This window comes from Ambystoma mexicanum, chromosome 1q, assembly GCF_040938575.1.
Source record: "Ambystoma mexicanum isolate Mex_15411 chromosome 1q, UKY_AmexF1_1, whole genome shotgun sequence".
NCBI classification, from domain to species: domain Eukaryota; kingdom Metazoa; phylum Chordata; class Amphibia; order Caudata; family Ambystomatidae; genus Ambystoma; species Ambystoma mexicanum.
Genome location: NC_090922.1, coordinates 618019731 through 618036436, shown reverse-complemented (window position 1 = coordinate 618036436; position 16706 = coordinate 618019731). Strand labels below are relative to the sequence as shown.

The following is a 16706-nucleotide window of genomic DNA, read 5'->3' as shown; positions in this document are numbered from 1 at the left end:
AGTTGTTTCTTCCTTGCCTTAGTACTGTTAGCATCTTAAAGGGGGAATGAAGCAGAACACTCTTATGACACAAAGTTGGGAAAAGATTAGGTTGATTGTCATGAGGATAGGGGGGATACAGGGATTTATTCCAAAGTAACTCTTCCTCACTCTTTCTGCCTGCTCTGTTTAACATGTCTAAATTGATCAAAACAGGTCTCCTACCCTTCTCAGAAACCACGGAACAAGATGAACAATAGCCCATAACCCCTTCTGGAATAGGGGTATATTTCTGAAAGGAGAATGTGGAAAACTGTGCCCCCACCTAAGGGCATACCACTGCCAATTTGTGAGGACCCTCTATCCAGGAGATCCTCCCTAGGTTGTCTGCCCCCATGGGAAGTATCCAAAAGCGATGGCCACCTGCACCTGGCCACCTGCATAAAGGATCCAAAGGGAGTAGAAGTGAGAAGACCTTCCGGTTTCTCACACCTGGTGCATAGCATTTTGTAGTTGGGTCTATCCCGAGTGGTGCCTATCCCACGGGTGAGGATATGAAAGGGGTTGGCTATGCCAGGAGATGGGGCTGCCCCAGAGGCCGGGGTTTCCCAAGGGTTGGGAGCTAATCCTGGTGGTCGGGGATTAACCATGGTGGTCAGTGACTAGCCACACGCAAAAGTCACTTGCCCTCATTTGTGAAAGAAGTGTGGTGTATGACGAGTCACAAGCCCATGTGTGCCAAACTTCAGCAATAGGATAAACATTAAAGAGATCAGAGATCATTGTCCCAGAAAGTGAAGCGTAATGATCTATAGATCTTAACATGTAAATTGTAGGTAGACGAAAAAAGCGAGCATTACAATTGTGAAGGGCAGTCATTTATCATAAGTGCTACTCTTTACAAAAGAGTACATGGAGACCTAAATTATTCCTGTACAAAACCTCATAATGGCACAAAAATGCAATGCCTCAAATGTAAGCAAAGACAGACTATGCTTAAAAAAGCAATTCCACCGATTAAGTCAAATACAAACTTACCCTAAATTAAAATGCACTTCTACAATCGTACAGACTGTATATGGATGCAAGGACTGTCACATGAAACAAAGACTCTAAACTTTAATTGAAAACGTGGTGAGTGAACACATTTGTTGAATAGTCTCCAAAACAAAATGCTGTGAGTAGATGTCAGACTTTTAAATGCGTGTGAAACTTTAACTTTAGGCAGGCATTCTTTTAAGATGATGTAAATGTTGGCGAAGCAGGACATTTAGGCGCAAGCCATAAAACGCCTGATGTTTTGACACTGCTGTTTTTCCACAAGTACCTTGTTGGAACGTCCTGTTGACCGCTGCCATCAGGGTAGAGGGACCTATTAGTGCAGCTACTTTTCAGCGCACCTAAAATGGCCCAACATTGAAATCTAGTGAAAATCTACATCCACCTCCAGAGAAGTAAAAACGTTTCAATGCAGTGTTGCAGAAAATAGTTTACCTTTTAGTGAGAATTGCAGGAGAATCCCGGAGATCCCAACATCTGAGCACAATCGGGCCAAACTGGTTTCAAATTAAAATGTTACAAAAATGAGAGCAAAAAGATTTGTTCAAGTTTGGCCCTCTATTTTCAAGCGACGCACGGCTTGCTCTGCAAATGCCCTCAATACAGTTCTGCAATCTTCATTGCTCACCGCCTTCATTACGTCCGAGCTCTCCTCCTAGGACTGTCCTCATCACCCTAAATTCACAGGAAGTGCCAGGAGAAGAACAAGTTACTTACCAACTGGTAACGTCCTTTCGACTGGCTGTTCCTCCAACATATTCCTCATCTTTGACATGTAATGTCTAGCTTTGGCTGCATCAGAAAACTTTTCGGCAGAGGGCACCCTGCGTCAATGGCGTTGAGTCAATGTCCCTCGAAGCCCTCCATCGAGGATGACGTCCTAGCACGCACGGCGTCCGTTGGCCTCAGTTCTGTTTTTCCCTTCCTCGTGCCGCACTAGTGCCCATAAATACAGGCACGAGTGTATTCAGCTTTGTTGGAAGGAAAGCTGTAATAGCATGGGAAATTCTACAGAGAGGTAGGTTGGGAGAGCGATGAGGAATACGTTGGAGGAACATCCAGTTGAAAGAAAGTTATCAGTTGGTAAGTAACATTCTTCGAAATGGATTGTGCCCTCCAACGTATTCCTCATCTTTGATAGACTCTCAAAGCAGTATATATGAATGAGGAGGGTGTAGAATTCATATATGCATAATTTTTAAGGGCAGACTAGACTACCGCATTACCAAAGGCAACATCCTGAGCATGGCAAACATCCAGAGAATAATGCTTTGTAAAAGTGTGTACCGAGGACCGCGTTGCCGCATCACATGTTCTTAATAGGGACACCCCTTTGAAGGTTTGTCGATGTAGTCATGCCCCTGCTAGAATTAGCACACAGACCTTCAGGAGGATCTTTGCCTGCCAATCTGTAGCATTCAGAAATTGCTAGAATGTTCCATCTAGACAAGGTCTGTTTACTAACAGCCTGTCCTAGCTTGTGTCCTGTGTAACCTACAAAGAGCTGGTCGTCCACTCTCAATTTTGACATTCTGGAGATGTAAACGCTTAATGCTCTTAGGGTCAAGCCTATGGAGCCTTTCCTCTTACTTACCAGGATGAAAGCAGGTAGCACAATTTTCTGACTTATATGGAAGTCAGAGACAACCTTAGGCAAGACAGAGGTTTTTACCCTAAACACAACCCTGTCCTTGTTGAACATGGTAAAGGGTGGCTTGGTGCTGATGCTATAGCAACCAACATTATTGTTTTAAAGGTCAAAAACCTTAACAGACATCTGTATAAAGGGTACAATGGGGAAAACTTTAAAACCAGGTTGAGGTCCAAAACCGGAACCTGAAAAGGCGATTCAGGGAACACATTAGTGAGCCCTTTTAGAAAAGCAGTCACCAGTGGGATCTTGAAATAAGAGCATTCTTCCGATGAGCGCTTAAAGGTTCAAAGTGCCGCCAAGTAGTCCTTAATGGTTTCAATCTGAAGACCTTTATGTGCTAATGAAAGCAAAAAGGACAAAACATCAGGAGTTTTACACTGAAAAGGATCAACATTCTTTTCTCTGCACCAGTCGCAAAACTTATTCCCATGGCAACGGTACAGAGATTTTGTTGCTGGCCTTCTGGCCGAAAGCAACACCTCTATTACGTCATCCGGGAAGTCCCAATTCTTATACCTCAGCCTTTCAGAAGCCAAGCGTGAAGGTTGAGAGTCTTGACCTCTGCATGGAGAACCCGGCCCTCCTCTTGCGAGCGAAGGTCCTTTCTTTGTGGAAGCCGCATCGGAGGACATATGGACATGAACAGAAGGTCCGGGTACCACGTTCTCCTGGCCCAATCCGGGGCAATTAGGTTCATGTGCTTCCCGAACCTGCGCAACCTCCCGAATACATGAGGAATGACGGGGACTGGAGGAAATGTGTACAGTAGCGGGAACTCCCAGTCCACCACAAACACGTCTCCTAGAGCTCCTCTCGGAGGAAATGCCCTTGAGAAGTACTGCTCGCACTGCCGGTTGGCACCGGTCGCAAACCGATCCACTTGAGGGGTTCCAAAAAGGGTGAAGATCTCTTGAAGGACTTTCTGAGCTAGTTCCCACTCATGGGAGACTGTTCTGCCTGCTAAGAGCATCCACCACCATGTTCTCCTCCGTCATCAGATGAACCGCTGACAGGGAGATTCCTTCTTGAATAGCCCTGCACAGAGGTAGTGACCCTACACCACCTCTCTTGTTGAGGTAGTGCATGGCCACATTGTTGTCCGTCATCAGGCATTTTTTTCCCTGTACCGAGGGCAGGAAAGCCTTCAGCGCTAGTCTGATTGCTCTCAGCTCCAACAGATTGTTGCAGCGGCTGATGGTAAAGAGGCTGTTTGAGCTGGCTTGGCACATCTACCTCATCCAACACAAGGACATTTTCTCTGGCCCCTTTGACTTTTGCAAGGGCACAAGTGGAGTTGGCAGATTTCAAAGCCATGACCCCGCATAAAATCCCTTTCTCGCCCATCCATCTACGCGCTTATCCTCCCCATCAGGAGGGAGGGTAGGGTACACTGCCTGTTTTGAGCTAGCATTAACTGCCTGGACAACCAGACTCTCAGGAGTGGGGTGTTTGGACAGGTAGCCAGGGTCACTACTGGAGGGGCGGTATTTCTTTGTGAGATTTTTGTCAACTGCCGGATTATTTTCCGGAGACCCCCAATTCCTGGCCACTCTTTTTTGAAGTGCCACATGGAAAGGCAAGACCGGATCAGAAGACGGACCCTTGTCCAGAATATCGGTCAGATCATCCGGATCATAAGACACTGGAGGTCTAGACCAACCGAAGTATTCCACATCCTTAGAAATGAGTTGGCGATACGAGGAGTCAGCATGCTCCCCTGGTTCTGGTCTTCCGGACTCCCTACTCACGAGGTGTCAATGCCACTGGCATTGTGCAAATTGTCAAAGATCTTGCATTTTACTCTCCTCTGAAATAAGGCACTCGGGCACATTTGGTGTGCCGTACTGAAGCCCAAAAGGGGCATCCGCTTCATCCGAACACAATTCCTCCTCAAAGATGGAAGTCAGAGACTTAAATAAATCCTTTTTCGGGAGAGGAGTATACATCTTCTCTGGTTGGCAACCCAGAGGCTTTGACGGTGTCGAAGACGTCGACTGTCTTAGCCACTGCCTTCTTTGGAGGAACACTAGCCACCAATGACTGAGTTGGCAAAAAGGGCACAGTTGGCGTCAACAATTTCGGCTTCGATTTCGACACCGGCGTCAATGGCATTGATGGCCTAATAGGGGTCGAGGACCCGATGGGTGTCATAGGCTTCAACGGCTTCGATGGTTACGAAGGCGTTGACGACCTTGATCTATCCTCATGTCTCGAGTGATCCTTCGATTTCTTATCCGATCGATTCCTTGAGGACTCTTGATGGGGATCACACAGTTAACCCAGTCTCGAGGGCGCGTGCAAGTTTTCGGCCGCAACCTCTCCTTCCCAGCTTCCGTAGAAGACTCAGTTGGAGTATGATCCCGTTTGTCAAAAATGTTCAGCATTTCCATACGGAAAGCTTCCCATTCTTCCGGAGTAGATTTTTTTTGACTGTCATGCCACCTGCAACGGGGAATGATCCGACGTAGACGTTGGTGCCTTCACCTCAACCTCCATGAAGAAGAACCACTCCTAGACCTAGAACCTAGGCCTTCTTCCACCAAGGAGAGTCATCCCTCGACTCATCGTTCGAAGGCCTAGCAGGTCGGTACGTGGGGAGTGCGAGGGGGATTTGGAAACCTTGCCTACCTGGAGCTTCCCCTTTTGTTCCCTCAAGGCCTTTCCGGTCATGGATTCACACTTGGAACATGCCGCTGTATCGTTGCTCTCGCCGAGGCACCACAGGCAGATCCGATGCAGGTCGCTTATGGACATCTGCGACCAGCAGTCCCTACATTTTTGAAAGTCCGGACCGAGGGGTCGACGGTGTAGATGACTATGACATATCATAGATTTTCAAATTCACACAGAAATGTACTCTTACAAGTATGGGGCGCGCTGAGTTTCACATGCAGCAAAAGCGTTTGTGGAAAAAGTGAACCAAGGCAAACGGATGCCGTGCGTGCTATATATAACCTCAGAGGACGAGGCCGTTGAGGCACTTTGACTCAAAGCCATCAACGCAAGGCGCCCTCTGCCGAAAAGTTCACACATTCGTAGGAGTGTTTTAAAACAAGAGAGAGGACAATTAGCCCCTGGACTGATAGCCACTGATGGATTGTGCGATGAGTAATGAAAAGAACTTGCAGTAAGTCAGTCCAGTGGCTACTTGTCCTCACTCTCACCGACACTGTTCCTCGATTCTTAAATGAAACCCGAATGGTCCCGGAATTCAAGAGAACGTCAGGGAGAACTATCCCCCCCACAATTCCCTGCACTTCCTCATTGTCAATTTACATCAGTGAACTACATCACAGGCCAGCTGGGGTATTCAGGTGCCAGAGACGGGGGATTCAGCGCATTAGGGGACGAACAAACAGACAAAGCAGGGAGTAGGGAAAGGAGAAGGCAGAGGAGAGGACAAGAGGGAAGAAAGAGAGGAAAGGAGGAAAGTGGGACTCGGGAGAGAACGAGAGACGAACACAGCAAGAAGGAAAGAGGGGAGATTGAGAAAGGAAAGAGACATGCAGAGAGGGAGACACAACGGGTGAGGAACACAGAAGAGACAGGCAAAGAGGACACGGTGAGGTGGGTACAAGCGATCTGCAAAGAAACGAGGGTGACAGACAACAGAGATTAGAGAGAGTCGGAGAGGGGGAGGGAAATGTGGAGAATCCTGCAAATCCCCGACTAAAACCCTACCTAGTCTCCTACCAGGTGGCCAGGAGAGGGCAGGCGCTTCCCGATGCTAATACGGGGGTGGGTGTGCTGCGGGTGGATCACCTGGGTGGAGACTGTTAGGCAGAATCCTGTGCAGTGCCCTTAGGGACCACTACACACAATTAAGACTACAGGTGGTAATACAAGTTTTACCTTTGGTACAAGCCTGTACTACTATGTTAAAGTGGCAGCTGTAGCGGAGCAGCCAGGCTTATCTCAAGAGTATATGAGCAGTAGCAGAGATTACACAAAGGGACCACAATTACTGTGACTCAAGCAGACTGACTCAAGGTTTCAGGTAGAAAAATATAAGTACATTTATTTTTAAACCATTTGTTATAAACACAACACTTCTATTAAATTCAAAACCACACGTAAACTATACTACAACTAACCAATTCACTTTGTACGGTATCACTCAAGGTAAGTACCCTGTGTTTGAATGGACCGGTGTTAGGAAACAAGACACGTTACCGCGAATATGATTGCGATCACTTTTTGACAGTTAGGTCTACTAAATAAATGTGTATCCGTGACAAGAAATGCTTCCGGGGCAAAAACACACTTAGCACCCGAGATACCCAGAGGGAGTTGGAGGCAAAAATCATAGGCAATATTATAGTTAGGCAGACAGAATCGAAGAACATTCATAAACAGGAATTCAAGAGTCAAAGGGCCGGAGCCAGGGTCAAGTGACACCGGGTGCCTGTTCGAGGATCACACAGTCGGACAGTTCACAATTCAACGTAGCCAAGAGTACTTTGATATGGTCAATGTTCGGAAGCAAAAGTTATAAGAAGGAGGGAAAAGTAAGGACAAGTCTTAAGGAAGAGAGAGGGATTCACCCAAATTTCTCAAGCAGGACACAGTACCTTTCTCAAAGGATGAAGCTGGTGCCACGGCAGTTGTTCCTGTTGGTTTCCTGCAGACCCACGGTTCCTGGAGCTTTGATGTGAAGGACGACGTCTGAGGGGTCTGCACCACACAGGGATGAAGCCAGCAGCAGCGACGATGAATAAAAGGTGCACTCATTAAAAACAGGAGAGGCTCTTCAGGTGCCTATCCGGACCACTACAGCAGTGTGCAGCGATTTCGACCACAAAGGGATTCCCCTGGCTGAAGATGACGAGCTGGTTATCCCCCAATCCGGGCTGGATCTTCTCTTAGTCATTGAAGGGTAGATAGCTCAGGACTGCAGCAGGGCTTCACCAGTACGGGATAGTTGCAGCAGTCGACCTCTCCTCCGCTTCTCTTCGGTTCCCTGTAGTTCCAGTGGCAACTCTCTGACTTCTAGCCCAAGAGACCTGCCTTTTATGCGAAAATCCCCCATTCACACAGCCTGGCTGTCAAACACCCAGCAGGGGGGATGTCCGGCCGGACAACCACCTCAGCCAATCATGGCAAAGTGCTACTTAGGTTTCCTAGGATACACTGTGCAGGGGGTGACTACACCCCTCCCTCACATTCAGCCCACCTAGACACCCAGGTGTCTGGAGGAGGGCTTCTGATCAGAAGCCCCCCGAAAGACCGTGAACAAAGGAGACAAACCTGGTTTGCAGCGCAAAGTAAAACACAAGAAGGACTTTAACAAAATGAAATGGCAAATAATCCCGACCGGAGCCAAAAGAAAAGGTATTTGGTCAAGCAGGTTTAAGCTCAAGGCTAATATAACAGCCTAAAACAATACCACGTTTATATAAAATATAATCGCGGTAGAAAAGTTAGGGTAGATACCACTGCCATCAGCCAAGTCTAAATGTTAAAAGAGCGAAACAATGCTCTAGGAGGTACAGATAAAAAGGGCTAAGGATTAACCCTTTCCAGTACTCCATGTAAGATGGGGTGTACTGGATCTGTGGTTAAATGGCAACTTTACCCTTTTCTGGGGGACTGAAGTCAGCCCCAGAAATAGTGTTGGTGGGAAGTCTAAAAGACAACCCTGTGTCACTGCACTGAAGGTGCTGTGTAACACAAAGGAAGGGTGCTACTGAAGTGGTGTACTTCAGATTCCACAATCCTAAAAACAGGTAAAAGACACATGGCAAAACATGGGTAAGAGTAGGGGAAAAGCTCACACTCTTACCAAGTGAAAGAAAAACTCCAGAAGTCCAGCAAAGCTGCTGGGGGACCTCACTAGGTGAGGGAAATTAGGGAGAATTCTCATTTTATGGCTAACAGAGACCAGGCCCAGAAAAGTGGGGAGATTGCACTGGGTGGGAGACAGTATTTTTCCTTGAAGAGAAATACTGTTAAAAGACTTATAGTAGGAATTGGCTTATTGCCATTTTGATACATCTCCATCTTCTCATTAAGGGTGAAAATGGAAAACCTGAAAGAATGACTCCACTTCATGTTGAACCCAAAAAAACAATCTTTTATACACCTAGGTTCCCATATCCTCCACAATATCAAAAGGTATTCCAACAGGAACTTTGGACATCTGAACTTTTCTGTCCATTCTGTCTCTAAAAGGGCTAAACCGTATAATTCTTCTCTTAATAATATCTGGGTAAGAAAATCTATCTTAAAACCTTTTCGAAGAAATTAAAGAAATCAAACGTTGCCAAATTAAACTACAAGTCCCAGAATCCCTCAGGGACTAAAGAGGCATGTAGAAATCCAGTACAGGCAGGCAAGCCTAATGACTCTAGACAAGGGAAGGCAATTAACCATAAGGGGTTGTACCTGAACCTTATGTGCCCACATGAGGGGCATAAAAGGCTGCAGCAGGGAGGAGCAGTAGAAGGAAGCTGGGGCAGGAGCCGGAGGGTTGGCAGAAGCAGAGCACATAGCCAGCAGTTCACAAGGAAGTGGGACTACACCACAGTCACCAGAGTAGAGAGGAGGCAGATTTCAACTGCAGACTCAAGAGTTGGCCCTGTGCTCACAAATCCTGTATAGCTGTGGCAGCACTGGAAGGGACCGTAAGCAACAGGCAGTCTTTCAAGAGGTGCGCCTCATTGCTGTGACTGCAGAGCTGAAGTTGCAGTGTTTCCCAAGACCGGTGTGCAAAAGCAAGCCGAAGGTAACCGTGCAGCAGAATGGGGGAATCCCAAGAGTGCCCGCAGTAGTAGCAGGAGAAGAAACAATGTCAGGATGCAGCAGCATTGCTCAGCCGGAAAAGGAATCTCCGTACTCCTGAACACCAGAAGTACCTTATTGGTAACTGTAGCCAGCTTTTAATTGCACTAGCTCTTACATCTAAGCGAGTAGAAGTTAACCGCAGAAATGGGAAGTCTTTATTAATGGGAAAGCAATACGTGCTTATGTGAAACGCTTACTTTTCCCCAACATCAGGATAACATTGTTGCCGAGTGGTCGCATGGCTCCTGTTAACACGGACAGCACAGCCGGTAGCCTAATTGAAGTTAAACTGACTTTCCCAAAGAGTTGCAAGTATGGTTTAAAAGGACGGCAGGTGAGACAATGTTTCCTGATACCTTGGAGGTTGACTGCTGACCAAAGGTTGGGGATCTGTGAAGTGAAAGTTCAAGAGAAACAAAATTTTGTGCGCCTAATTTTGTTTTCAGTGGAAGGTCCACATCTTACAACACATTAAAGGCTGAAGTAGAAGTATTTTAAGCTGAAGCCAGATCAGCATTACCCAAGCCCACAGAGTGAACTCTACAAAAAGTAAATCCTGTGCGTGTAAGAAATGTACACCATTGTTCTGAAGCCGTTGAATTCATTGTTACCCAACAAACTTCATCCAAAGCTGGAAGTGTGACATAACAGCTTTGGGGTAACCACTGCAAGAAAGGTGTATACGAAGCTGGAAAAGCAAGCTGGGCACTTGTTTACAAAAGTTGTTATAGCTGCTTGGCAGAGACTTTGAAAGAAGTGGTCTAGAAGCAGATTTTATTGTAGCTGTGAAACAGGCAAAGAGGCTGCCCTTTCTTATGGCAAAGAAAGAAGAGTGCCTTGCCAACCTTTGGAGATAGAGGATACCTTGTAGGAATTACCTTTTTTGAAGTTGCAGTTGTAGCAGCGAATTACCTAATTGCAGAAGTTGTTGTAGCAGCAGCAGCAGCAGCAGGACTGTCAACATTTTGTCAGAACTATACAATCTGGAAGAAGTAGAAGCTGAAATTAACTGTGGGACAAGGGAGCCTGCTCTCATAGTTCTATCGCAGAAGGAAGTAGTTGAGAGAGGAGCAAACCTTAAGCAAAAGCATCCTGACAAACTGTATATAAGACGCTGCAGAAGTTGAGAGCAGAGAAGTTGAGGTACTTTGGTCTTAACCTTCATCTATTGTTTCCTGGAAGGAAGTCATACAGGAAACTCCATTGGTGCTGTTATTTTTGTAGGTTCCGAGGAGAGTTAGAGCAGCTATGTAGTTGCACACACGCGGTTAGTGATAGCATCCATTAGTTATGCTTCAGTTTGGACTTTTGCTTGTGTTCTTTCTCGTGTGTCGGTCACAGGTGAGAAAACAGTGCAAGTCTTTTCTCATGGCTGTTCGCTTGGAGGTGGACCCTGCTATTCAACCCCAAGCTACCTGAGTGAGTGGAAACCCATGCAAGACTCTGCAGACTCCACAGACTCTGTGCTCTCCAAAGAGGCCATCGGTGGAGGAGGGTGGGGGGTTTGTGGTGGGGAAATTGTGAATGGAACAGCGCAGATATCCAATGGTGAAAATCAAAAGCTCAGGAAGAAAAAGGAAAGGAGAAAATTTGTTGCATCGGAATTAGGTGAGCCGTCTCCTCCACCTTTGCCCTCCTATTTTTGATTGTACGTCCTAGCCCGAACTGTCTAGCCATGCCGAAGCCTGATGCTCACTGCTTGTGCTCTCCCTCTGACCGTACCTACCTTTCCGATGGCATTGCCTGAAAACAGCAGCTGTTGTGGGCTGTGAGGTGAACAGAGGGCTATACCTAATAATGATTAAACTTCGCCAACGCACAGATTATGAGCAGACCGCCATGCCATGCTAGGAAGCACTAAAGAATGATAAATCCTGCCCCAGTGCCGAGGTGGGGGAATTACAACCCAACACCATAGCAACTCAGTAGGAGTTTGAAAGCTACGGAAAATCTGCTAATTGGAAAAAGGTTAACACCTACCGACTCCCTGGCCAGAGGAATCAGAGAAATTGGAGAAAGCAGTGGCAGTAGGTGGTTTGACAACTGCTGGTGACTGCAGGCTGCCGGCCTTTGAGCCAGCATCCTCCACCAAAATGGACAGCGCTTTTAGGGTTCGCCTTACAAGCCCTCAACACACTACCCTCTCCCAATTACCTAGGTGGAGATTCTGACAACTGGGCGACTAGTGGTGACTGGGGGCCTCGAGCCTTGGAGCCAGAAACCCCTGCCCATCCCCCAGTATTCATATTGCAACATCCCCCTTGGATCTACCTACCTCGAATCTTTTTCAGTAGAAGCCAGTGCCAACTGGCCAGTTGAGCTTCCAGCTTTACTACTGCAATTAGCTTCGGCCCGCAGGTATCTTCAATAAAACGTAGTCAAGCTACATCCGCATAATGAGTTTGCGCACTCGGAGCCAAATCAAACTGCAAGGAACGACCCGAGCAAGATGGATATCAGAATTGGAACAGGACCCCGACTTACACCTGGGGCAAACGGAAGATGAGAAGGAAACATGTAGAAAACCCTGAATCGCTTAGCACTGAAGAGAACAAACAGGATTTAAGAGGCAAACCTATGCAGGGACAATTAGCCATAACGGACCAAGAAATGCTACAAGCTGAGAAGACTTCTTTAGTCCGCCCCAAGGCCAATCACAGGAAATTAACAAAAGGAGCACCCCTAATGATCCGAGCCGTGTTTGGGGTGACTCCCTCAGCAATGAAACAAGAAGAAATAGCTGAAGTATGCCACCACCTAAGAAGGTCATACATCTTGGTTTGGAAACCCAGTACAACTCAGTAGGGGCTGATATACTAACCTTAAAAAAAAAGTAACTGAGCTGTCTCAAACACAGAGGAACATTCATGGCGGTGCAATCGATTGCAGAAATGCACCCTTCTAAAGGTTCCGAGAGCATATAACTATCTACCTCGACCCCTGCACTGCAGCTATCAAAAAACATAGCAGCAATACAAGAAAGTCTGGATCGTCGAGACAAAAGTGGTCACTTCCGCCTGCCGCTGTCGCCTACTACTTTCTCTGAACTATCACAAAAAGATCCAGGTGTAAAAGTACATCCCAAACCACTCAAACTAACAGTCAGTACCTTATAGGACAAAATGGAAGACAGTAGATGAATAAATCAGAATACAAGCAAAGATTTTCTCTGTCTAAACTCTACCAGATGTCACTCCCAAAATAACCCATCCACCGAAGATAGGCAACAAAAGGATTTTGACATCTCCCTCTATTGGCTCATCAGAGTCATCCTTGAATTAATCAATCTTTTCACCAAAAATGACACCACCGAAGACCATGGGAAATTAATATTTGGTGGAGAATCTACAGGGGTCCATAATGTCAGCAATATCTATCTACCTGGCACACTTTATGAAACTGTACAAAACAAAGAATTATGTATGGCTATGATACATTCAAAGACGATCTATTTAGAGTCCTTTACCAGAGCTGTACAAGGGATACTTGATATAGAAGCAGATAAGTCTCAACAATGGTAAAACAGTCTGATTTGGCGAGGGCTGAACTGGTGGATAAAACACTCATGGAATCAATACTAGAGTCCCAAAAATGGCTGCGGGCTATGCAGGCACCTATACTACCAAAAAATCAGCGGCTAGCGATTCCGAAAGGTGGACCAGGGAAACGAAAACAGGAGCGAGTAGAGAAAATACACCAAAACACTGAAGTGCCAAAAGCCCACGAGGAACCTGCATTGGGAGAATTGGAGATCACTGAGAAACCATTCCCAGATACCCAGGGAGATACGTCCACAAGCTTACAACAGGAAATGAGGTCCCTGACAAATGAGTCCCCAAACAAAGAATCTGTAAAGCCCTCTCGAATCCCCAGTTGGGTAGGCCGGAGCCTCAATCCAGGAATAATAAGATCATGAACGCAAAAGAAACCTATACAATCATTGGTAAAGGCTAGAAAGTGATGCACCAGGTGAAGAATCTAACTGCTAAAAAAACCAAAATAGACCCCAGATCAAAGACACCCACCCGCCCCCCCCAAGATCAAATGCGGCTAAGAAATTCATCCGAAATCTTAAAACTCCACCTTGGACGGCAACAGCTCAACCATCCCAAAGAAAGGAAGTAAAACAAGTAGCAAGGGTTGTGTGGAAACAAATTGAAAAACGTGCAATATTAGATGTGGATCGGTCCCAAACAGGTCAGCAGAAGTACTGAGATTTCGGAGGAATCGATCATGAATTACTCACTTTATTCGACTGGAACCATTGTTCAAAGGGGGAAATCAGCAGAAGTGAGCGATACAGAGTATTGAATTGGAAGAAGTAGGGTGAATAGAACGCAGTGAAACCCAAGAGACCGCACCTAAGAATTAAAGAAGAATTCACTCCCTCCCAATGGACGAAAAAATGAAAAAACAGGATAAACAGAGCCGAATATCGGACAAGAAACGAGAGCTTCTGCTAAAATATGAAGAGCAGCATGAAAATCAAACACCAGTGAAGAAGACTGAGAAAATGACGCTGTCACTGGAATCCATTTTAAGAACTAAGGAGGAACGGATCTTAAATAGAAGAAATTTCCTGACATTACACCATATCCCTGCCTTTCGAACACTGACTTCAGACGACAGAGTGGTGGAATTTGTGAAGGAATCAAGGGCGGACTGGGTGATACGGCACCTTAAATCTAGCTCGATTAAAAAGATTCTGTATGAGGCAGCCGAAATATTATTGCCATTGGGATTGGATTTAAAAGAGGTCGACCTCACTCTACGAAAATCAAAATCTGCCCCAGTGGAGGACAAAAACTCCCCAAAGAAGATATACTCAAAGAAGGTAGCCAATATTAAATTGCAAAAGTTGTTCCCACATGAGATAAGGGAAACACAAGACGTGAGGGGGGAGATTGGGAAGAGGGCCGAAAGTCCATGAGGATCACTTTTTCAACCCAAAGAAAACAGCAAAGAGTAGTGAACAAATGCCGGGATGATCCAGCAGAGAGGAAACAGACGACTGATTGGGCATGGCTGCTGGGAACTCTTACCACCGTGAACTGGGAATAGAGTGAGAACAGGATACCCCCAGATGACATCCTCTTGGAATCCTGGAATACAAGGGGCTTCCGGCATCTCCTCGTAAGTAAAGATCTTCACTTGGAAATCTATGACATACTAGGCTTGCAAGAATGCTGGTTATGCGTACCGCCTTTGTTTGATGGGTTCATATGCTTATTAAATCCTGCAGAAACGGGAGCCAAGGGGAGACCATATGCTGGTCTATTGACATTAATGAAGATGGGAAAAGGGATTTGTATACTGCAACATCACAAACCTAAGCCATGGGTACAAATGCTTATTTTGTAATTTGAAGATATCGGCTATGGCCAAAATAAGACCTTATTACTACTGAACGAGTACATGAATCTAGCAAATCGAAGGAGCAGGTTTTTGTGTCAAGTATTACCAACTTGGTCGACAACGCGAAGCAAATGGAACAATATACATGTCTTTCTGTGTGGAGACTTCAACATGAGGTGCCTGAGTAACGGTTATCTGACCACAGACTTTCTAAAAATACATACTACACTAAAGAATGAAGGAGCAAGAAGACAGCTTGCCGAGATGGAAGCCAGACAGCTACACCCTTTGAATGGTCAGACGAACAATTTACTTACCAACTGGTAACGTCCTTTCGACTGGATGTTCCTCCAATGTATTCCACATCTTTGACATGTAATGTCGATAGCTGTGTACTTCGGAAACTTTTTCAGCAGAGGGCGTTCCGCATCGTTGGCATCGGGTCGATGTCGCTCAAAGGCCTTTGTCAAGGGCGACATCACCGGATGTTATAAATAGGACGGGCGGCGCACGTAGCCTCAGTTTATGTTTTTCCCTCCAAAACTTGTGACGTGCACATATCCAATGCCTGCTTGACTGCACATAACCTTGAGGTAACGTAATCTGATAGCACAGGAAATTCTCCAGAGGGGCAGGCTGGGAGGGCGATGTGGAATACGTTGGAGCAACATCCAGTCAAAAGAACGTTACCAGTTGGTAAATAACTTGTTCTTCGAATGCATTGTGTCCTCCAACGTATTCCACATCTTTGACAGACTCCCAAAGCAGTACCAGAAAATGGAGGGAAAAGAATTTAGAATACCCAATCAGATGGCAGAATAAAGAACTGCCTTACCAAAGGCCATATCTTGACCATGGAGCGTATCCAGAGAGTAATGTTTGACAAAGGTCTGGATAGAAGCCCATGTGGCTGCGTCAAATATATTCCTAATAGGAACTCCCCGCTGCAGGGCTGTGGAAGTAGCCACTTCCCTAGTGGAATGAGCTCGCAACCCTTCAGGAGGGTCCTTGCTCCCCACTAATGTTGAGGATAATCTAACTGGACAAGGTCTGTTTGGTAACAGACTGGCCCAATCGTTGTCCAGCATACCGCAAAAAGAGTTGATCGTCCACTCTGACCCTGGACATCCTAGAAATACAAAAGCTCACAGCTCTCCTATGGTCCAACCTCTGGAGTTGCTCCTCTTCCTTACCAGGATGAGGATAGAAAGACCACTTTCTGGCTTAAATGAAATTCAGACACTACCTTAGGTAGAAAGGAAGGACGTACCCTCAGTACAACCCTATCCTTGTGGAACACAGTAAAGGGCGGCTTAGATGAAAGTGCCTGCAACTCACTCTGCGAATGGATGTAACCGCAACTAAGAAAACCGTCTTGAAAGACAACAGTCTCAAAGGACAAGAGTGCAAGGGTTGGAGCACCCATCAGGAATTTCAAGACCAAATTCAGATCCCAAACAGGCACCTGGACCGGGATGGCGAGAACACATTAGGGAGCCCTTTAAGAAATTGGGAAATCAAAGTAATCTTAAAATAAGAACATTCTTCAGACAAGCTCTTGAAGATAGACAGCGCCGCCAGGTATCCTTTAAATGGTACCTACTTGAAGGCCCCTGTGAGCCAAAGAAAGCAAGAAAGATAGAACCATGCGAATGGAACACTGAAAAGGATCAACATTTTGTCCTCTCCGCCAGTCGCAAAACATACGCAAGCGGCAACGGTACAGGGATTTGGTTGCTGGCCGCATGCAACAACTCCATCACGTCATCTGGGAGGTCCCAATCCTTACACCTCAACCTTTCAGATACCAAGCGTGAAGGTTGAGAGTCTTGATCTCTGGATGGCGACACCACCCCCCCCCCTGCACGAGACCAGA

General features: G+C 46.2%; 1 protein-coding gene across 6 annotated transcripts in view; it reads right to left on the bottom strand.

The window, feature by feature from the left end:
- RALGPS2 (Ral GEF with PH domain and SH3 binding motif 2) overlaps positions 1–16706 on the bottom strand; it is a 2782724-nt gene that overhangs the window by 2407826 nt on the left and 358192 nt on the right. The window contains exon 3 of one of the 6 annotated variants that reach the window (XM_069641168.1): positions 10354–10458. The exons of the other annotated variants lie outside the window; for them this stretch is intronic. The gene's annotated coding sequence lies outside the window, so the exon portion shown is untranslated. The remainder of the gene's footprint in view (positions 1–10353; positions 10459–16706) is intronic. 6 annotated transcript variants of the gene reach the window in all.